This window comes from Passer domesticus, chromosome 12 (assembly GCF_036417665.1).
Source record: "Passer domesticus isolate bPasDom1 chromosome 12, bPasDom1.hap1, whole genome shotgun sequence".
NCBI classification, from domain to species: domain Eukaryota; kingdom Metazoa; phylum Chordata; class Aves; order Passeriformes; family Passeridae; genus Passer; species Passer domesticus.
Window position 1 is genome coordinate 11,408,052 of NC_087485.1, and position 21,756 is coordinate 11,429,807.

Sequence of the window (21,756 nt, forward strand, 5' to 3'; positions counted from 1 at the left end):
CAAGCCTGCACTTAAATGATTTTCCTATTAGTGTATTTCTCCTTGTTTATATGTGTATTTATTCGTGTTTTCCTCAGGCTGTTTTGAATGTCATTGGGAGTTAAAGATGATGTATGGCACATTCCAAAGAATTGTAAAAAAAGACAATAGAGCATATTTCTTTCATGCCGGAGTATATTAATTCTTGCTTATATAAGAAAATGCACCCAGAAAATTGTGAACAAGGAATCAGTTGAAATCAGATTATGCATGAATAATTATATGCAACCTCATATCAGATAGAAATGACCAAAAAAATCAGATTTAACTGCTAATAGGTTCAGGAAAAATTTTTCTTTTTCAAAGGAAATTACTTAATGGAATAAAAATGTCCTTTTTAAAATAAATGGATTAATTTACCTTTTTTTCCAAGATAAATAAATAATCATAAATACTGTGCGTAGCATTAAAAGAGGTATAATTCTCTCACACATGTACTTGTGTTGGTGATGGAATTTGACCTTGACTTTATGACACTCATGTCTGCTTTCTTTAAAAACTCTTTCTGGGTTTTATGGCTGCTCCTATACCGGCAGTCCTGCAGTTTGTTGGTCACTGCATCTGATTCAAAGCATATCAATGGGAAAATTCTTTCCAGCTTCACTGGGTTCTTGTATCAGGCTCTGATTTCATCTGGTCCTTTTGCCCATAAAGTTCTGTGCAACGCTTCTAGAGACTTCAGTGTCTCTTCTGGCCAGCACTTCTGCGTATCATTATGTACCTACAGCCATAGTTCACTTTTTTCATTGACTTTTTAAAGTCTGTTGCAACAGATTTTTTTTCCCACACGATTTTTTTTTTAATGCAGTTTCAAAAGGGTTGTGGAATTATTTTCTTTTTTTTAAAAACCAGTAACATATAATTTCTTTCCTGCCTGCATACTTTTAGCCTTAATGCCAGAGGATAAGAAAATAAATAGCACTGTATTTACATTTCAGATTCAGTTTAAGTGTGCGAGTATAGAAAGAGAAATTTTTCCTTTTGGTTACATGAATAAAGCTCCATAAGTGTTTGCAGGATTGAGGTTTTAATTTGTAACCCTGATCTGGCTGCACGAACAATTCTAATAAAGTTTAATGAACATTATTAAAAGTTTATATGCAGGCAAATAGGGTTGCACATTTGGAGTAGTCATTACTCCCCTCCAAAAGAGAAGTGGCTTGAGGTAGCTCAAATTTTCCATTGACAGAAATAGGGGCATCAGGACAGTGAGGAGCAGAGCAGGATCTCCTCATCTTCCAGACAAAACAGAACAGTGGGGTTTTCACGGGAGCCAGAGGTGCTTCTCTTGCAAAGAAAGAACACACTTCCATGGAGTGTTATTGGAGTTTGCACCTGAGGTGCAATGCACGTGCTGTAAACTTCCAATTCAGCAGCCCCAGAGTGCAGCTCTGTCCCTCGCAGCTGTCCCTGAGAGCCAGCCCTGTCACACTGGGGTGCAGTAAGGAGGAGCGGAACCTCCCGTGTCCCTGGGGTGCACCAAGCCATGCTGTGGAGCTGCTCCTCAATCACTGACTCTTTTTTCTGTCTCTATTTTCCTTCTCTTTCTATCTCTCAGAAGATATTACCAATACTGGTAAAAGGCTTTCACTGAAGCAAACTCACCAGTACAAAAACTGCTTAGCTTCCCTCCTTCTTTGCTTTGGCTTATCTTTGTCATGGAACAAAATCTTTACCTGGAACTAAATCCTACTGTAAGGTTTGCTCAGCAGAAGTTACTGCCCAGCTCAAGTGGTTATTCCTGTAAACTGGGTCCTTCACCTGTGGCTGCAGACTGAATGTCTGAGATGAGAGGGTCTGACCTGGAAGAGATAATCATGTCAATAAATTGATTTTTTGAAAAATCTCATTGGTTCCAAGGGAGGTTAGTCCTGCAAATGAAGTTACTTGTGTACTTAACTCTTTGCTGGATCAGGTACTGTAAACTCTCTGGGGGAGGACCCATGTTTTCTTTTATTTGTCTGTAAAGTGCCATGTATACCTATGGCACTGTATAAATAAATAATAATAATAGAAACAATAAAAACCATCTAGGGATTAAGCAGGCCTTTTAAAAAGGCCAACTGTTCTTCACATAAATCTTGGATCTAATTTGAGCTCTAATAAGCTCCATTTCCTGCTTTCCCAATATTTTTAAGCCGCGTTGCAATAGCTATCTTTTTTTTTTTTTAACAGGTGTTTTAAGAGGGCCCTAAGGCAAGTATCTAATCAACCTAATGGAATTTTCCATGCAGTTAAGTGTTTTATTCAGCTCAAAACATTGTCTTTGATTAGACTTACCACCTTCCCTTTTGCCCTTTTTACAGTATTTTGGCAGGCTCTGCAGGTGGAAAAGCTCCATCTCCACTGCAGCCCCATCCTGTGTGAAGCAGCCTCCGTGTGTGCCTGCTTCCTTGCCTTTGAGCCAAAGCAGAAAACTTCGGAGGCAGCTCCACAGCCCCAGCCCTGGGTGTGCCTGTGCCACGTGTGAGCTGCAGGATGGCCTCTTGTGCAAGGTAGAGATTTTAATGAGCCAGCTCATATCCTGTGAGTGACCCCATCCCCACAGTCCGGGCTGGCTGTCCTGCAGGGTTTGCCTGGAGTCTGGGCTGGGCTCTGGAGCCTTGCTGAACCCTGGCTGCTGAGCCTGTGCTGAGTCCGAACTGGATTAATTAAAGCTGACTCATGTATGCCTGTGAGAACCACAGTCCTCTTAGGTGGTAGTGGAGGTTTTTCTGAAGAATGTGGCCAGCTCAGGTGCTTTAAACAAACTCTTTTAGCCTCCCAACCTTCTTTTTAGCTTGGTTTTCTAGAATGAAAGTTGGTTTAAATCATATGAGGATATAACTTATTACATTATGCTTAATATTTTCCCACCTCCTGAGGTGTTGTGAGGATTTTTAAAGTAATATTTATACAGCATTTTGAAGATAAAAAGCATTGCATAAGTGGTAATTATTATCTACATTTATTTTCATGCCTCAGTTGAAACATCTTTTTCTCTTTGTCTAAGATACTTAATTTTTCTTTTGCCTTTCTTTTTTCTTTTCTTTTTTTTTTTTAATTACTGTGTTATTTAACTTTGAGATTTTGGGGTATAATTTTGGAGAAGAAAACTGCTGTAGATTATATTGTACTGTGTCAGATAGTTCTTCTCTTTTTTGTTTTTCATCCCATGATGAACTGGTGCTTTCACCAATCCAATCTGCAACCAGAGGTTTATTCATGCCAGAACAGAAGAATAGTTTGATTGTTCAGGAAATCAGCCAAGACTCAGAAGGCCTAGATTTTCTCCATTCTGATGCAGGTTTCTTGTTTGACATTGGAAAAATCACTTAATTTCTTCATGTCTCAGCTGGCCATCTGCAAAGCAGAAATGGTGCTTCCCTACTGTGTACTCGGGTTTTAATATTACTTTTCTATATGAGGCAGTGTTCATAAGGGTGATAGGAGAACCAATATACTTCAAAAGGCATCTTTGATCATCAGTGATCAGAGTCACTGATGAGTGAGTCTGCAGCTCACTCATAGATCCAGTGACTTACAAAATGGATACTGGGCCTATATTTCAAAGTACATACTAATTTAACTTTCAATTAACTATTTGGTAATTTTTATTCATAATATTGTATTATGTTTTTATTGAATTTATTGTAGCTATATTTAGTCATTAAATAAGACTATTTCTATCTTCTTTGGAAAGAATCAGTAAACAATCTTTTCAAGATAATTAATGGGCATATTTCTATGGTTCCTGTCCGTGTCTGCATTCCCAAAAGAAGATATATGCAGTACCTAACATTTGGCCCCCAGAAAAATCATGGTGAAGTTGTCTCTGTAAATTTTGCTTAGGATATGTATTTCTGTGATTTTCTGCTGATATAAACAGCCATTTCATTCTGTTACCTGGAGACCATTTGTTCTTGCTATGATATGCAAAGGCATATTTTCATTTCTCCTCATATCTTAATCCATTTGTGATGTTGATTGCTGCTGGTGGACCACATATTGGTAATTAGACATGGAAATATATATGTTCATCCTCCTTTCTGGGAGGAACCTGTTATACTCAATTTATTCTCTAATTTACATGGTAGGTGGAAATATGAACACATTGTACCATATATGATGAGACAAAAGCTTCTAAACATAAACACTCATGGTTTCATTACTTTCTTGATCATCATGCAGTGCTGAAAAGGTGGGTAAGATGAAGATAAAAAATTTATTATATTTCAACTAAATTCAGTTATGCTTTTCAAATGGTTCTTCTATCCCAGTGGGAATGAACCATGGCAAGATAATGTTACTTAATAGTTTTATTTCTAAAATGCATCTTCTTTTCTCTATGCATGCAAGTGCTTTACAGCTTCAATAAAAACCATTGTGAAACAGATGCTAAAACATTATCCTAAATATCATTTCACTTTCTGTTTTAAATGTAGGCATTAAAGTAATAAAAGGAGGTCTACTACAAAAGTAAAAATGAAAACCAGAAAAGTTTGCATGTGGGCATAGTGATCATTCTAATCATGTTGAAGTTTCTATCAGCTGCAGTTACAGTATTTTGAAATTGTACTGGATAGGCTCAGATACAAATTTCCCCCCCTGCAATAAGGTTAGTTGTTTAAGATGTCAGACATACTCTGAATGTATTCGTACGGAAGAATGAAGTTACAGCCCTAAAGGCTCAAAGGCTTTGAACTCTTTATACTTTGGCAGTTGTTGATGTTGAAATAACTGAATTGACTCTTCCTGGAAGCTGATCCCACAGTGCCATGGCGTTCCTGTCCAGTGCTCTGGTCTCCCCTTGCACATGCAATGCTGAAAGGGGATGTGTGCTTCCAGGCCATGGCTGCCGTGATCCTCTGCATTTGGTCAAACTAACCAGGGAACCTGCTTGTAGCCAAGAACCACTCAGGAGAAATGCACCTCAGGAATTAACAATTCATTCATGACTGTCTGAAATACAGTTTGGCACTACATCCAGAAAATTTGTTTGTTCAACTTACTCTTACAAAAAAATAAAAGGTATTTAAAACAAATTCTGCCCCACTAGGGAAGAAGATTTGTAAGTTGTATTTTGCAATCATTATTGTCTCAGATTCTGTTAAAATGGCCAGCACTAGGGCAGTAGATCTGCACATCAAGTGGTTTTCTTTTAGCTCTATATTCTTATTTGTGATACAAACACCAGAGTATTTTGTTGTATTTTGATATCTGCTGGTGAAAATGCCTCAGAAATTAATTTACTTGCCTTTCATGGAGTGTGTTGATGCAGGCAATATAAGACAGTACTGTGATTTCTTGAGTAAGAAAATGTAGCTATCTCCTATCTAAAATTATTTTGCCTAAAACTTGAAGCTAAAAATAGTAACAGAATCTCACTAAGGAATGAAGACTCAAACCTGAGGTGTTAAACAGAGCTCCCATTAATGTAATTTAAATTATTTGTTTGGAAGTTATTAAACTTTTAGGAAAGACACCTAGAAATGAAAGAGCAGGGCAGTAAAATCTCAGTATTACAGAACTAAATATGTGCTTACTAAACAGGGAAGTAAATGTTATGATGCCAGGTAGATCTTAGAGTGAAAGAATTGTGTGCAACTCTGGACAGTTAGCAGGAAACAAGTGCTAACTTGTTTGGATGTCAGGAAATTATTTCCTATAGGTCAATGGTTGTGTGGTTAAGTTGCTCCATTATAGTACATTGGTAAGTATTTTGATGAATTTGCAGCCATAAGTCCAGAACAGGCATGTGGGACCTCTGATAAACCCCATTTTAGGCTGAGAACAAGCTAAAGTAATGAAACCCAGAAGAATTGCTTACAGGAGCCCCAGGAGTTTTCTGTGGTCACTGCCTGGAATGGTGCCTCCCTTGAATGCTTTCCTTTCCTAGTGTAGAAAATCTGCTCACACAACCCTAAATTTGTTTTCTCCCTTTCACTGAGAGAAGTCTTCCATTAGCTTCTGCTCTGTTTGTCACCTTGGCATCACTTGTGCTCAGGATCTTTTTCTGCACATATCATCAATTCATTACAGTGGTACACTCTGCTCAAAGAATTCAAGGCAAGTGCTTCCAACCATTGAAGCTATTTGAAAGCCAAACCCAACTCTGCATCTAAATTTTGCAGTCCCTAAAGAGAATAACAACAAAATGCATGGGTGTGATGTTGGCTCAGTAACATAATTAGCAAACTTTTAGTTGACTTCAGGAGAGCAGGTTTGATCCCAAGCATCAATAGCTCCAGCCACCAGCAGGGTTTGAAATAAGAAGGTGGATGTGAATCCTGCTTTATTAATTTCTGCTGAAAAGTGAATTTAACTTTGTAAAGTGTTTTCTGCTCACTTTTTATTTTGTTACTGTCCTAACTAAATTTAATTTTCCTAAACAATCTGGGAATTTAAATTAGTTTCCTGTCCATGCACATTTGTGATTTTTTGTACCACTCATTTCTTTTTGATAGCACATTGTTTTATTCTTTCAGTCTTAAAAAAAGAGAGAGAAAAGAAAAACCTGACACAAAAGTGAATTTTTTTTTATTGCATTTCATTTTAAGTCGTCTTTTTAAAGATCTGTCATTTATACAATGACAAGAAAACTTTCTAAATTGGAACTAATTTATGAATTCCTTCTTTTTGGCATAATGTCACTTTGCAAGTTAAAATGATAATGACTGGAAAGATCAAATATGTTTATCTAAAAAAAGAAGAGGGGTTTTAAGAGTTTGTGCTCATTAGAAATCTTTGCAAACTCTGTACACAGCAGGCATTATAGATTTTTTGAGTGCAAAAAATTCTTTCGGTTAAGAAAAGGATGTAGCTGAGAATGGGAAAGGTTGAAGAAAGTTCAGAATCCCTTTGTGCAGCAACTATAAATGGGTGAAATATCTGTTTTTCACATATGTGATTTTTAGAATGAGATTTGATTTTGTCACCAAACCAATCCTTCATACTCCATGTATGTGATTGGATTCTTCCCATTCAACCTTCCATTCACCAGCAATCCTTCAATTGCACAAATATTCACAAGCCATTGTGTTACTGTTGTTTTTTTAATACCTTCTCCTTTGTAACAGTGATTTAGGAATGTGCATCCAAATGGCTTACAGTGGGCCTTCAGTACACTGGAAAACTTTCTGACCTCTCTCCTTTCATTATGAGGATTTTGATGCGAAGGAAACAACTAAGCTGTAGCAAATGAAGTAGAATTAATACCATTATGCTCACAATGTGCCCACTGCCTGGGGGAATGCTGCTGACTGATCTAATAATACCAGAATCGCATCCTCACACCATTGTAAAATGCATCCATATGTTTCTTATCAAGGCCACTGGTGGCACAAGTCCTTGATCCAGGCAAGTAATAGTCTTTAAAGCTGCACAGAAGAAAAGTTTCATTTGGTGCTATTCCTGTGCCCTGCATTGTTGCTTTCTCTTACATTTCTGAATTTCTTGTTCCTACCAGTAATGTTGGCATGTCACCATCTGTTCCCTCTTCCAACATGTCAGATTGTGTCTTTATCCTGTGTTTTAATCTCTCATGACGTGCTCTTCACCAATGAAGTGTTTAAAAGTGGTGTGAGGAAAGTATTAGTCTATGATATAAAAAGGAAGAAATATCTTTCTCCCACTCATTTTCTTTCGCTGAAGATGTGTGGATTTTTAAAGCAAGGGCTTAAAAATAATTATGAAACAATTATGAAAATGCTACAAAAATTCTACATATGGGATTTTCTAATGCTTTGTGCAGGTACAACTGGATTCGGTGCACATTTCAGATTGCAAGTGAATAAAGAAACAATTTCTGCCTTATATTGCCAAAAATAGATAGGCTTGTAGTTTCACCTTAATGTCATTTTAGGTGTAGCTTTCATACACACAAAAAAATCCTTCTAATATCTGATGCAAAAGCATGCAAAGATTAGAAAAAAAAAAAAAATAGAACCATGAATAAGACAAAAAGTATTCAGATGACATTGTTTCATTTTTAAATCACTCTGAGGATTGTTTTCTCCCTCAAGATCATGACGTTTCTATCCAGGGTTTTACTTTGGCACCACTTGTCACTGAAGAACATCTCACAGCTGAATGGTGATCTCTGAACATGTCTTAGTCTCAGAATGTTCCACTGTCACATCCTGATGATGCTACTTTTTTTGACTAAACACAAGTTCTGAGGATCAGTTGTTTTGGACATGATGAAAAAAAAGTAAATTAGTGAATTAGTATGTGTGATATTACCCAGTGACAAATAAGTATGATTTGTCTTTTTGTTTTGTTGGGGTTTTTCCATCTTTTATATGCAAAATCTCTGAGGCAGTTCCAGAGTGGTGTGGGACAAAAGCCCTCCTATATGTGCAGTACTCACACTGGTACTCCTGAGTAGAGGATTCAGTGACATTTTCCATTTTATATTCAGTGTCGTGAAGATGAAAGCTTAAATAAGAAGACTACAATTAGTTAACATGCCCTGTTATACAAAGCTTCAAATCTCAAGAGAAATATGAAAAGTGAACACAAGAACAGGTGCTGCAGCTGGCTGGCATTAAAGAAAAGGTTTCATTGCTGTCACATATTTGAAGCATAAGAAGATGGGAGTGTCAATGATCAACATCATATTAAAAGCCTTTTCAAAGAAAATAAGTGATCCCAAACTATTTGGATGCTATCCAGATTTCTTTGGAAGCACTCTAATATGAGAATAATTGAAAGCAAATCTCTTGATAAAGATTTCATGTTTATTCTGAGATCAGAAATTTATCCTACCACTTTACAGAGCTCAAAAGGTGTGTGGATGTGGCACTAGGGAATATAGTTTAATGTTGAACATGGTGCTGGGTTTACAACTGGACTCAATCTTACAGGTCTTTTACAGCCTTAAGGATTCTATGTTTAGCTGTCACATTTACAGGATGATGTTCTTGACTTATGTTCTTTATTTCCAAGATAATTTGAGAAACAGTGAAATGCACTGAGGTGAATCCTAATAAGGATCCATAGCATTTGTGAATCAACAATCTTTTCATGAAGCTGTAAGACAGTAAAAGATGATTATACAAAATATTCCTGAACTAGACTGTGTCAGTCTGTTACATATAAATATAGGTAAAGACCTCCTTGAAATTACATATTTTAAATGTTTTAAGTTGTTTGCAGAGGGTGATGGGGAAGAATTTGGATTTCTAATTAAATCCACCGAAAACACAATTTACACCAGCTATGTTATAAAATAAAAGATAAGTTTTTAATAATCTTTTCTCATTTTTTATTATATTAAGCTGGTTAACAATATGACAGAGAGGACAATGAAAATTCAGTTCCAGCTCCAGATCATGAACTGAATCCTGTTGCCCTTCCTTCTGGCCTGTCTCCACATAGATAGAACTTTATTTAAAAGCTCTTATAATCTTTGTATTTGTAGAGAATGACAGGGTATAAGAAGAATTAGTTCATGGTTGTTTCTCCTTCCATACTTGTGTTGCGGTTTGAAGCCCAGCTAGAGATGAACCAGACAGGTTTTCAAGAAGGAGCAGGAAGACAGAGAGATCTGCTCCTGAAAAGTTACTTGCTACAAAAATTTTCTTTGAATATTATATTTCCTTTTAGAAAGTGCTGGATGTGCCTACAAGTGGTTACAGAAAAGATTTTTCCTGAAGACACATTTGGATGTTGTTTGGTGCAAATGCGGAGTTGCCACAGTGGTGTCAGGATGGAATTGCACTGACATGTCTGAGAAAATGGGCTTGGGCAGCTGTTTTCTTTAGATACAGGTACATAATTGTCAGTGAAAGTTGTAGAATTCTTCACTGTTTTCACGAGTTCTTTTATTCTGGAGGCAGTAAGTCCGGCAGATGAGTGTTAAACCATTAATTTTGGAATGCTCTGACCCCAGCTTGCTGTATTGCCATCATATTATGATATTTCCATATTATAGAATTACAGTACTGACCACTCAACTGGTTTTACCTCTTTCTCTCTAGAGCTGTCTATTGATTTTGACAATCCTTTGAGCATGGTCACTAAGGGAGGGAGTCTGGATATTATTTAAATATCAAGTATTTAGATTTAGCATGAGAATAATTTCTTTCTGTAGGACCAGTGCATATGTGCCAACAGTAGTCAAGTGCTGGTTTGACTGAATATCCAAAGGAAACTCTGCCAATCAAGGTCACTATTGTTGGATGCAGTTATAATAATTCCAATGGAATCACCCAGCTGGTTAAAGGTTAAAGCCAGTCAGACTGGTTAAAACCATTAAAACTGCCAAACCCTAAGACTTAACAACTGAAATTTTTAAGATTGTTTATCTACTGCTCCTTTTCACTTTTAAAGAGATGGGGCTTAGCAAAATTCTATCATAGGCTGGAAGGTTTGTGCAGAAAGAAGGTAGTTAGCAAACAGAATTATGTGCAGAAAGGCTTTAATCCCTGCGGCCCCTATATATATAAGAACATCTGCTTGAATTACAGGCCATACATAAATTGTGTGTGCTTGTTTTTGTCACAGATCCTTCCCTTCCACCCTCTGCTCCCCACATCTTACATGATACACTGCAAAAAAAAAAAAAACCCACCCAAAACAAAAGCTAATTAGTACTTCCAGCCCCCCCATTAGTGAAACTTGATATGTTTACTAAAAAAATAATTGCGACATTCCGTTCATAAATCTTTAGCAATGTCAGCATTATACTGATGGAATTATGATGTCCTAGTACAAATTGTCTGACCTGCTTTATGTTCCCCAGCACATAATTAAGGTGGTGGTGTGTTAAAGGAAGTAATTTTGTTCAAAGCTTTGGCACCAGCAGTGCAATGTCTTTTGCTCGTATTGCTAACAGTTCCCAGTCAAGGAAGGAGCTGCGCCGTGTTTGACTCTGAGATTAGACATATTCCTGTAGCTCTGAGCACAAGGCTTTGAGCAGCACACGCAAAATTTAAAATAATGTTTGGTGTAGTGACTTTGTCAGGATTTGAGTTTTACTCTCTTGAGGATTTGAATGAGCAAATGAGTTAATGAATGATGACAAGAAAAACTTAAAAACAACAAGCTTTAAATTTCATTCACAAGTAGTTTGAAATGTAACTCGTTTCCTTTCTTTGTAATCTTTGAAATTTCTCATTCTTTTCTTTGAAGATAGAAACTTTAGGAGAGTATCTAACAGGCCCTTGAAACTTGTTAGCAAATTGAATTTTATTTGCAAAGTGCGTATTCTGAATAATGATTTTAGAGGACCTATAGCAGTGTAGATTTCTGGAGAAAATGGCAGTGGCAATGTCAGATCCTGATCCCACTGACAGCTAAGACTGTGTGCCTCACTCAAGTTCTGGAGAATCACACTGACCTTGAGAATCACAATGTTTTTCTACAATTCAGTCATAAAAGGTCTTCCTCCTCATTTGCAGTCCCTGGTGAGGTCTCCTAGCCTGTTGACTGTAACTTGGGGCCGAGCCTTTGTAGAATCAGATTTTATGAGCCTTTCTCATGAATTCTTCAGTGACTTCCAGGCACAACTCATATTTGCAATATTTCTATACAGGATAGAGCATAGGATTTGAGCATTAAAAAGTCAATAAAATGCATGGTAACTAATGAAGTAAATGTGATTAAAGGTATTTTCCTTACCCCTATGAAGCACTCAGGCAGATGCTAGGGAATTGCTGCTGTTGCTTAAGTTTAGTATTTGAAATACCCAGTTCTTTGAACACTGTAAAATTGCCTTTTGATTTCACTTGGCTTTAGCACACACCTGTAATGATGATCTCTTCTTTGTTATTATTTATTTTATTCCCTAGAAAAACAGTTTTTGGTTTAAAATGTTCATAGTTTTACATAGGTTATGTCTTTGAAGAGCTATCAATGCCATTTCTGTTTACAAGTCAGAAATACATGCACTTTAATTTCTACTGCAGTTAGTACATGGTATAATGTTTACATTTGGCAAAAGGCAGAAATAGTCAGCTCTGTGTTTAGAAGCAGGTGTTTGTATTTGAGCTTAGACACTAAAACTTTCCCCTAAAAGTCAGGAGAACATTTAAGTCTGGAGAAGTTTTAAGGTTGTCTTTTTTTTTCATTTAAGCCTGGATAAGTTTTGTCTTTCCAGCTATTTGCATAGCCTAAATATACATACTCCTATGTCATCATTTATATTGAGTCTGCCCTTTTTTTCATGGCATTCTAAGATTTCAATAAAGCTTGGAAGATATATTTTGATATCATTACATCTTCAACGCATTCAAAAGAGGATAATAACCCAAAATACACATTTTAGAGCAATTTGCCTGCTGTGATATGGTACAACTCTGGCCTTCCTGCTCTGTGTCTAAATGAAAACAGTGACTAAAAGATCACAGAGATTCCTTGAAACTTGTGTTGTCCATTTCAGTGGGTCTGAACGATCCAGACATTTCATTTCAGTGTGCTTTTCTACTGTCCATTCAAACCTACAGCTAAGGCTTATATAAATTACACATCAAGACATATAGAAATTAGTTATTGAAAATCCTGATTTTCATTATCTTATACCAGTGTAAACCTATCTTTTTTATGTCTGTTATTTCTGAGGTCTAGGAAATATGTCATTGGACAAATTGTCTTGTGAGGCCAAAATTAGCTGCTGCTCTCTCCTTTAAAATATTAACTGCTTAATAATTTCCATGCAAATACACTAGCAATTAATAATTGCATTGCAATGACTTGGCTGTTTATAGCCTGTAAATTGAAGCATTAGGTGTATGTAAATATCTTGACTTCAGTGGGAAATGGAAAGACGCTGCTTAGTAATAAAAGCTGTCTTATTCAATTAGCAGAATGTTACATATCCTGTTTCCTTCTAAACACCATAGGGTCTCCTAAGCATTCACAGGGCTGGTGTTGACTAAGCAGGCTGTTGCATTGCAGATTACAGGAAGCCTTGTACTTAAAATTACCATTTGAAATAAAACAGAACAAAAATTTTACCAAGTATCAGTAGGGCTGTGGCTTAGCCATTTGAAAAGCAAAGCTAAGGAGTGGGGGGAAATCAGAGTAACATTTATTGCTGAGAAAAGGCTCAGAGTGGTTGAAACTATTTGACAAATAGTCTGAGTAGAAACAAAACTCACAAATGTTTTCAACACAATGTTGAAATGGTTCATTTTGAAAATGTCAAAGGAACTGGTTTGATATTTCAAAATGTTTTGGGCTTGTGCGTTGTAATGGAAGCTGAGGAAATAAAAACACACCCAGCTACTTGAGGACTCTTACCAAATAAATGCCAGGAGATGCCTTGGCTCAGGCACATCTCAGTCTTCCTGCCTTCCAAGGGCACCCTTGCCCTTCCACCAGATGATGTGTGCTCTGATTCTTATCCTGACAAATGTTTCACTTTGCATGGTCAGCTTGTATGTCATTGAGTGGAGGAGGAATCCTCACATCGCAGGGGTTCAACCATATGCTAGAAGAGCCCAAATTTTTGCCCATGCATTGAATTAAGCAGAGGCTGAACTAAGGACTCTAATGTCTCAAGGAACTCTGTTACCCCACAGCATCAGATACTTTGTGATGAAACATTCTTAGGCTTCTCTTTTGTATGGAGTATTTAAATATTATTTGTTGAAGAGAACAAAAGAGGTCATAAACTATTTTTGGAATATCATTGAGTAAAAATCCTTAGGTGCCTAATAATTTCTTTCTCTTTCTTAATTTCTCCAAAATAAACTTCTTGTATATGGAGAATTTTTTTGCAACTTATGTTACTTATGTGTTTTGAACAAGTCATCTGGCAAGAAAAATAATCAGTATTTTCACATTCCTCCCCCAGATGGTTAAATTTTCAGAGATCACAATATGACAGTGAGTTGGAGTGATGGAAGTTGCTGGAATGTGTCAAGGATCAGTATTTCTCTTTACATCTCTTGGGTTGCTGTGTAAGTCAGTGTAGCTCCATTCACATCAGTAAAGTGTGCTGTTTTACACTGAGCAGGGGGTTGACTCACTGTATTTTGACTTCTATTACATAAACTAAGATTAGGTGTGCTACTGGGTTTGGGGTTCCCCCCACTGATTTTAGTAAGTCCTTACTTACTCTTATGTGTTTGCTTTTTTAAAAAAGACATAACTACTTTCATTGACTAAGTTAATATTCATGAACATAAGGTAATTAAGGTTGTAAGTCTCTGGAAGACTAAGATCTAGGATTGTAAGTATGGTACATTTTGAAAAATAAAAATATTTGTTCTATATATATTTGTGTGTAAGTTGTGTGTGGTTTTGTGCAAGTATTATTGTTAAAAAGCATGTTTTCTTTCCACCTCTCAATTGAAGAAGATAAAAAAACCAAACCAAACTTAAAGAAATTCTGTTAGTGTCCATTCAAACAATGGCATAATCATGTCACTAGTTCCTGTGAACATAAGACCTTTATAAGAATCTTATTTAACTTCTTTTTACAGGTGTTGTCATCTACATCTTCATGGCTGAAGTAAAAATTTCTGTCGTCAAAATTTCATGGGCTTCATAAAAACTGAGGAATTTATGTATGTATTATTTCAGATTATTTCACAATATTGTTAATCTACCATGTCCTTCCACCCTCTTTTAGAAAAATTCCCCCATTGCAAAGCTATTATCACTTTTATGAAAACAAAAAGAGTGCATGTTTATTTTCCAAAATGTTCTTCAAGGCTTTCATACGGTTACTTCATAAAATGTTAGACTGTGTCCTTTGTCTTTTCTTCTCATCATTTCCATCTGCTGAGGAGCTCTGTGTGAAATACCACTAAATCAGAGTAACCATGGTGCATCAGGCTGTGAAGAGCAGGCCACACCACTAAGAGTTGAAAACCCTCTTGTTTTCAACCCCATTGATGGTAGCATTGTACTCTTGGCTGATTAAAATTTAAATATGTATCATGGTTCAAATTAAGATTAAAATGGGCGTTTCTAAATCAGGACCTCTTAACTGCTCTTCCAAAGTCCAATAAATTCAGAATACTTTGGATTACTTTCAATGTAGTTAAAGGTCAAACCTCTGAATGCCTGTTTAAGGAAAACTGGTTTTTATTAGCCAAGTATATAATTTTAGTTTTTTGTCCTGAGACAGTCCTGTTAAATTATGTCCCATTACTGGGTTGCACAATTAAGAATTTAAGAAATGAAGTTAAGACTTTATTTTTAGTACAAATCTTTGTTCAACTCAATTTTGCATTATAAATATTATGCATAAATATATGTCAACTGTGACATTTTATGAGACAATAACATATGATTCATCAAGTATTAATTTAAAGTTCTCTTGGTTTTTCATTAATGATTTTATTGTTGATTTTCAGTGGGCTTTGTGACAATATTTTCTATAAGCTTCAACAATATCATGTGACTGAAATAAGCAGTACTGTTGAAATTAAGATATATCTTGAGGATCATGGCATAACTTTAATAGTATTTCTTCTACTTTCATTTGAAGTCACAAGTCAGTGTATAAGAATTTATTTTAACAAGATATGTTGTGGGTGATGGAAGTCAGTATTCATTGTTTGGTTTGCAATGGTTCATGCATGGACATCATTTGAGAAGCTCTGGGCAATTTGGGGACTTTTTAACTCTCTTACTACGGATTTTGGTGCACATCCTGCTACTGGCTGTTGCAGTGATTGTTCAAAACCTGTCCATGGTGGCTCTTGTCCATCCTTGAGCCAGTCCTCACCTGCAGTTGTGAGCACTGGCCTCGTGTGAGTTGGCAGAACTTGGGCTACAGGGCTGGGACTCAGATCTGCCTGGGTTTAGTGCTGGGTCAGCCAGTGCGTCCATGGCAGGAAACTTTGGTTACTGTGAGCTTCCCCCCATGGGACTGCACTGTCCTGCTTCTCAGCACAGTTATGGAGACAAAAATCACTTCAGGAGAGTAAGATATTTAATTTCTACTCTATTAAGAAACTCAAAAAACATTACACATTAGACACTCAGCCTCTTACCTATCATAGGCACTGATAATTGGTGCTCAAACTTTTCTGCTTTTCTCTGCGTTCAAACTTGGGAAAATTCAGTAACAGTTTTGCATTCTGCCTGCTAACCTTAGGCCATTGAACCTAAACTTCAACAGAAAGTGAAAATCAAAAATATGTCTCAAATGCATGTGGTTTTAAGCCAATATCATAGACAAACAGGCAAGATATTAACTTTGTGCAGACCATCAATATTTTGTTTTAAGCTATTCCAGATTAATATCTTCTATTGTTTTTTTCTGTATATAGGAAGAATCATATTTTTGTTTAACATATTAAAATATAAAGCATGTTTTGAATCAGTTTGAAAAAAAAAATAGCAAGCTGACTCAGTGTTTCTGGTCATTTTCCTCTGATTTCTTATTCCAGAAAAACCCAACAGATACAAACCATATATTTATGGGAAAATACTAGATGCACTTCTTTGGTCTCCGATTTTGGGGAATGCAGACCAGCTAATTAACATGGTTCTCACTCTGACAGAAAAATCTCTAAAGCTCATTATAGCTTAGTGTGTACCTTTGAAAAGGCAAGTGCTGCATTAGCATCTTTCAGATGCACTTTCCATACAGGAGAGTTTGGAAATGTGAATCTTGCACTGCTCCTGCCTGCCTTTGCTCTCTGGATTTGCCAGTGGGGCATTGTCCACAACCACTGACTCTCCAAGTTTTGAGATAAACTTTAGCCCATTCCCCCCAGCCCCTAACCAGGTGCAGAATTTATATCCAACCTCCTGGCCTTGAGGCAGGAATGCTCCCTGGTGAGCTCTCTTGACACTATAGCACATCCTGCCACGACTTTTAACATCACTAGAGACATTTTTCCCCCCAAAGGAAATAATGACTTGCAGTAACACAGCTTGTTGTGAGATCTTGTTGGAAATCCAAACATGTGGCAATTTACGAGTGTCAGCAGAATTTTTTAGACTTGTGTGGCAGTACGTGCTGTGCGTTAGATGTTGGAATCTGACCCTTCGGCTTTGCCACAGTGGTGTCCCAGGAAAACCATGTAGAGTTGCCTCTACTCTCTTTTCTATTTACTTTCTTTCCCTAATATTCTGCAATATAGTTTACCTATATAGCAATTTGTACATGTTCTGCCTGCAGATTGTTATTGTTTTTCACAATCTAAAATCCTGACTAAGACCTTTTTATTTTATCTGATCAATAAATTTTGATATTTTTGTTTTTCTTTGTACTATTCATGCTTTCTTTATGGAATTCTTTATCCACTGAAATAGGGTTTTAAAGTAAGAGGCCAAAAATGGTGAAGGTGATAAATGTATTTTTTCTTTCTCCCCCAATATTGTAACAATTAGAATTTTTTACTAAGAAAAGATTTTTTTTTCTACAAATGATGAAACTTAATTTCTAAAATCCAATTTTAACACCTGTGTTCTACCTAACTGGATCTGAAAGCAATATAGATCTCAAGCTGTTTCATGACAAAACAGTCTCTGCATTCAGCCTTGAGCAAGTGAAACAGGGTTTCTGGTTATTCCTATTAAGGACAGCATAAATAAACCTGAGCACACTGCCATGTAATGTTCAAGTAGAAAATAGTCTTATTACAGACTGGCTTGTCTGAAATTTGGGTTTGACATGTTTAACATGTTTTACATCATCAGTTTTTGTTACAGCTGTTGGCACTAGACTGCAACATGATTGAGAGGTTTTGATGACCTCAGCTTCTGCAGTTTATTAAGTCATCCAAATAAATAAAGAGGTTCTGTCAAATAGCTTGCTCACAACATCTGCCTTACCTGTATATTTTTATGCTCTAGTATAATTGTAATTTGAATTTTAAGTGTCTATCAATGAGGGAAAGAAGGAGAAGAGAAAGCTCCTATTCTGTGGTTGAAAGGAAAGGGAAAAAGACATCTTGGCTACCATCTCTATTGAATACATAATGAAGGGCTAAGAAAACAACCTCTTAACAGCCTCAAGACTTGGTCCAATTAATAAAATTAACAGGTTTTCATTCTGAAGACCAGTAGCAGTGAATTATTATGAATATAGGTATTGCAGAAATTTCATAGAGAGACAGAAACATGTATTGCATCAACAGCAAGAAACAGAGCAATGTGTTCATGTGAAGGAAGCAGACTGGTTTTATGAAAGTACTTTTCCCTGGGCCAGTGGCATATCCAGTGCCTCCTAGTTCTTTGCTAGAATCCAGATGGTTCCGCATTGCAGAGAGAACAATGCCATTTTAACAACAGTTGATTATTTCTTCAGAATTGGAGATGCTCAGAGAGCTTTTTCCTCAGTTCTCGGCTGACATAGGACTGATAGTTAGGACACGTGATAAATGACAAAACTTAAAAACTCAAAGGCTTTATTGTTTCTAAATCAGATTAAACTTTTTGATTTTCACAAATCCTTGTGGTGTGGTGGTAAAACTGATGGTTTGGGCCAGGTTGAAATTAGAGTGAAAACAGCTTTCCTGTTGACATTTCAACACATCTGTCAGGCAAGTCGGCTTTGGCACAGTGGGAAAAAGAGAAGACCAAAGCAACATTAAGCAACTCTGGTGATCCCCAAAACCCCCTTAAAGCAGAAGTCAGTGAGATTTAGCTCAGTGGAAAGTGTGTATTGGTTTCATTCCCCCAGCCGTGCTGCCGGGAGGTGCCTGTGTGTGGCTGCAGGGCCCTGGGTGATCCCTGGGCCTGGCTCTGCCCTCTGAGGTCGGGCAATGCTGAGGATCCCATCCAGAGGGCAGGAAAGTGCTTGGAGATGGGATGCTCCCATTTTCTTTTTCCTTTGGAAACTGTAACGTAGCATGTAATGCCTGTTGGTGTTAGTACCAGCTGATTCTTACATTTTCAGAGGAAGATTACCTGAGGTCACCAGTAAGAACTTCATGAGGCCTGTGGAGGCCTGGTGAGTGGTCTCTGGCTGTGTATAATCACTCCTTGCAGCGCCCTGCCTAAAGTACATCATGTCATCTCCTCTTGGAAAGCTCACCTGGGTTATCTGATGCTGGCCCTAGGAGGTCATAGTAAATGTGTCTTCCTGGCAAGCAAAGGCATGACTAGATACAAATATGAGGTGCAGCTAAAGCTAGCTGCATTTTCAGATAGCATCTTGCAATCCCTGTGCCATGCCTCCGAACTCATCCAAGGACTTTGCATTTCTGTGTGTAAATCCAACCAGGCCATCCTGAATGGGCAGTCAGTGGCTTTGGGTTTCAGTACCAACACCCAACAAATTGCAGACTTCAGTGAGACTTGAATAGATCACATCCTAGAGATCACATCTAGAAATTGCTCTTTTCTTACAGAGCAAAAGGGAGGGTCAGAGTACTCTGAGTCATGACAGAGAAAGGTCTGTTTTCTCTTAAATTAGGTATTTGCTGTGTGGTAGTTTGGACTATCCTATCACCATCAACAAAATACTGGCACAGAGCAGTAAAATGACAGTCTGCTTGGCTAGATCTCAGTCTGGGGGAGTTTACAGTCATGCCAGCAATTCAGAAGTGCATCAGAAGTTGTGTTAAAGTACTGAAAAGCAACGTGTAAACAGTGAGCAAATATGTGAGTAAATGGAGAATGAAGTTGTCATCAGCTGTCCTTCTGTGGAAGCAGGAAAATGCATGTTTTAAAATGTGGCTAGTAGCAGAACTTTCTTCTATTTGCTGCCTCAGTGAGTACCCAGCTTTCAGAAATCAAAAGCTGATCATTTTCAAATCCATCCTCACAATATGTCTGTTTAAGCTGCCTTAAAAATAACCCTTAAGGAAAATAATAATTAAAAAAAAATCACACTGTCCTTCAAGTCAATATTTTCCTTGTGGTTTTAATTCAGGTCCTGGTCAGAAGCTAATGAGAATTATTTTCCTTTGCCTTCCACAATCTTTGAATCCAATCTTTAGCATGCACAAATTCATGAAAAGCTGGGGAGCATGTTTATTCCCAAAGTGAAGCAGTTTTACAGGCATTTCTCTTTTTCTTCTAAGGCTGCCCTTTTCTCTTTGGAATAAAGATGTGGGCAATAGGCCATGTTTCAACGTCTGAAACCATCTGCCAATGCAAACTGAAAAAAATTAATTATGAATGGTGTCTTCCCATGCTAAATCATTTATTGTAAAGGAGTTTTTCAGCTTGTTTGTAATGGCTGTAGCCTAAGGGTGCACACTGTATAAATTGCCTGATTACAGGATACAGAACACTTCTAAATAGGCCTCAGATGATTAGGAGAGGGGAAAGAAATTAAAAAGGCCATTTCCCTTTAGGTATGCAAATGGATTGCAGAACAATAGACAAAGATATGAAAGACCATGATAAAACATACCCTCTTTTCTTTTACCTTAAATGATGTACTAGGCAAGTAGCAAGCTTCATTACATGTGTCAGCTGAAATGTGAATTGTTTCATAATTGAAACAATGCTGTGCCAGATAGTGCATGTTAGATTTCAAGATAAAGTACCAGTGTTTGTGTCCTCAAGCAGTTTGGGGTTTGCTGCCTAAATCTGTTTTAGGAATGGTTACATTTTGACCTTGGTTTAATTTAACTCTGCCTACTTTAGCCTCTTTTGAGTTTCAAACAGAAAGAACTAAATTTGCTTTTGTCCCACTAGATTCTCCTCTCAAGTCGCAGTGTGTCTGCCTCTCCTGAGCAGGCAGTGCTGGTATTTTGCTGCCTGTTTGAAGGTAGCTGGCTGTGTTTAGACAGCTCAGTGAATGGCAGGAGCCATCTCCAGTCTGTCACACCCTTACACAAATCTGCACTCCCCCTTTCCCATGCCTTTACACACACACATCTGCATGGGACAAGCATTTGCTATTTCCTGGGAGCCTGAATATTTGGGGAGATAAAAATTTAAGTTTCCTGGTACTAAAGTAACTCAAATGTGTTAGCAGTCAACAGCAGCTCCAAGAGAACTGAAAGGTGAGAGGTGATAGATAATATTGCCTTTAAGTATTGCTCTCCCATGACACTCAGGGCTCCTTGGAGTTTAAGTGACTACGGAAATTGGTCAGAAGTGGGTGCTTAACAGCTACAACCCTTTGAAAAATTACACCCCCATCCCTCCACATTGCTGGGTTTCAAGTGTAAAGCAGACAGGATACTGGCAATCACCAGATGGGGTTTAAAAGTCATAGTTTTTTAAATCATAGATTTTTAGAAAACTTTTGAAATCTTATTATTCTGCTCTATTAAGCATTTGGGGTTAAGATTTTCCTTACAAATATGATGTGTCAAAAGTAGCAGGATTAGGATCCCAAAGCCAGTGTGAGCTGAACTCTAGCCAAAGCTAGATTTCTCCCATAATTATAAAAGGCCAGTACCTGAACATAAAATTTGAAGCTTGTTCTAAACCTATCAGATTTGAAAACTTCCCCCTATTTAATGTCCCTGTATTTTGCTCAATTTCTTACAACAGCAGGTTTGCAAGTTTGGCCAGAGGAAGCTTATGAGACCTGAGCTCTGTGTTACAATCATGAGGAGCTCAGCACATGAGAACTAGAGATGTTTTAGTGTGTCTCCCAAAGAAAAAATCAAAATGTAGAAATTAAGCCAGTCTACTTTTATATATATTTTTTTGTTTGTTTTTATTTTTCATAAGACAAGTGAGCAAACAAGGAATTTAAAATATTTTCCATGTGTGTGCACCATGGTTTTATGGTCCAGTCTGCCCTACTTTCTCTGTCCAGTCTTTCTCCAGTGGAAAAAAAAATCTATTTGAAATCTATCTGCAGGTGCACTTTACATGTAGAGTTCAATCCTCTGACCCAAGTGTTGAGTCTAGGAC

The 21,756-nt window shown here is 37.3% G+C and overlaps 1 long non-coding RNA gene across 2 annotated transcripts; it reads right to left on the minus strand.

The window, feature by feature from the left end:
• Window positions 1-1,574: 1,574 nt before the first annotated feature.
• Window positions 1,575-18,972, minus strand: LOC135279147 (uncharacterized). 2 transcript variants are annotated; one of them, XR_010346471.1, is made up of 4 exons: window positions 18,841-18,972; window positions 15,972-16,085; window positions 11,363-11,549; window positions 1,575-1,841 (listed from the first exon to the last, which is right to left on the minus strand). It is a non-coding gene; the product is annotated as an uncharacterized LOC135279147 (long non-coding RNA). The 2 variants fall into 2 exon arrangements; XR_010346470.1 differs by lacking the exon at window positions 1,575-1,841 and having other exon boundaries at window positions 11,194-11,549.
• Between the last annotated feature and the right edge of the window lie 2,784 nt (window positions 18,973-21,756).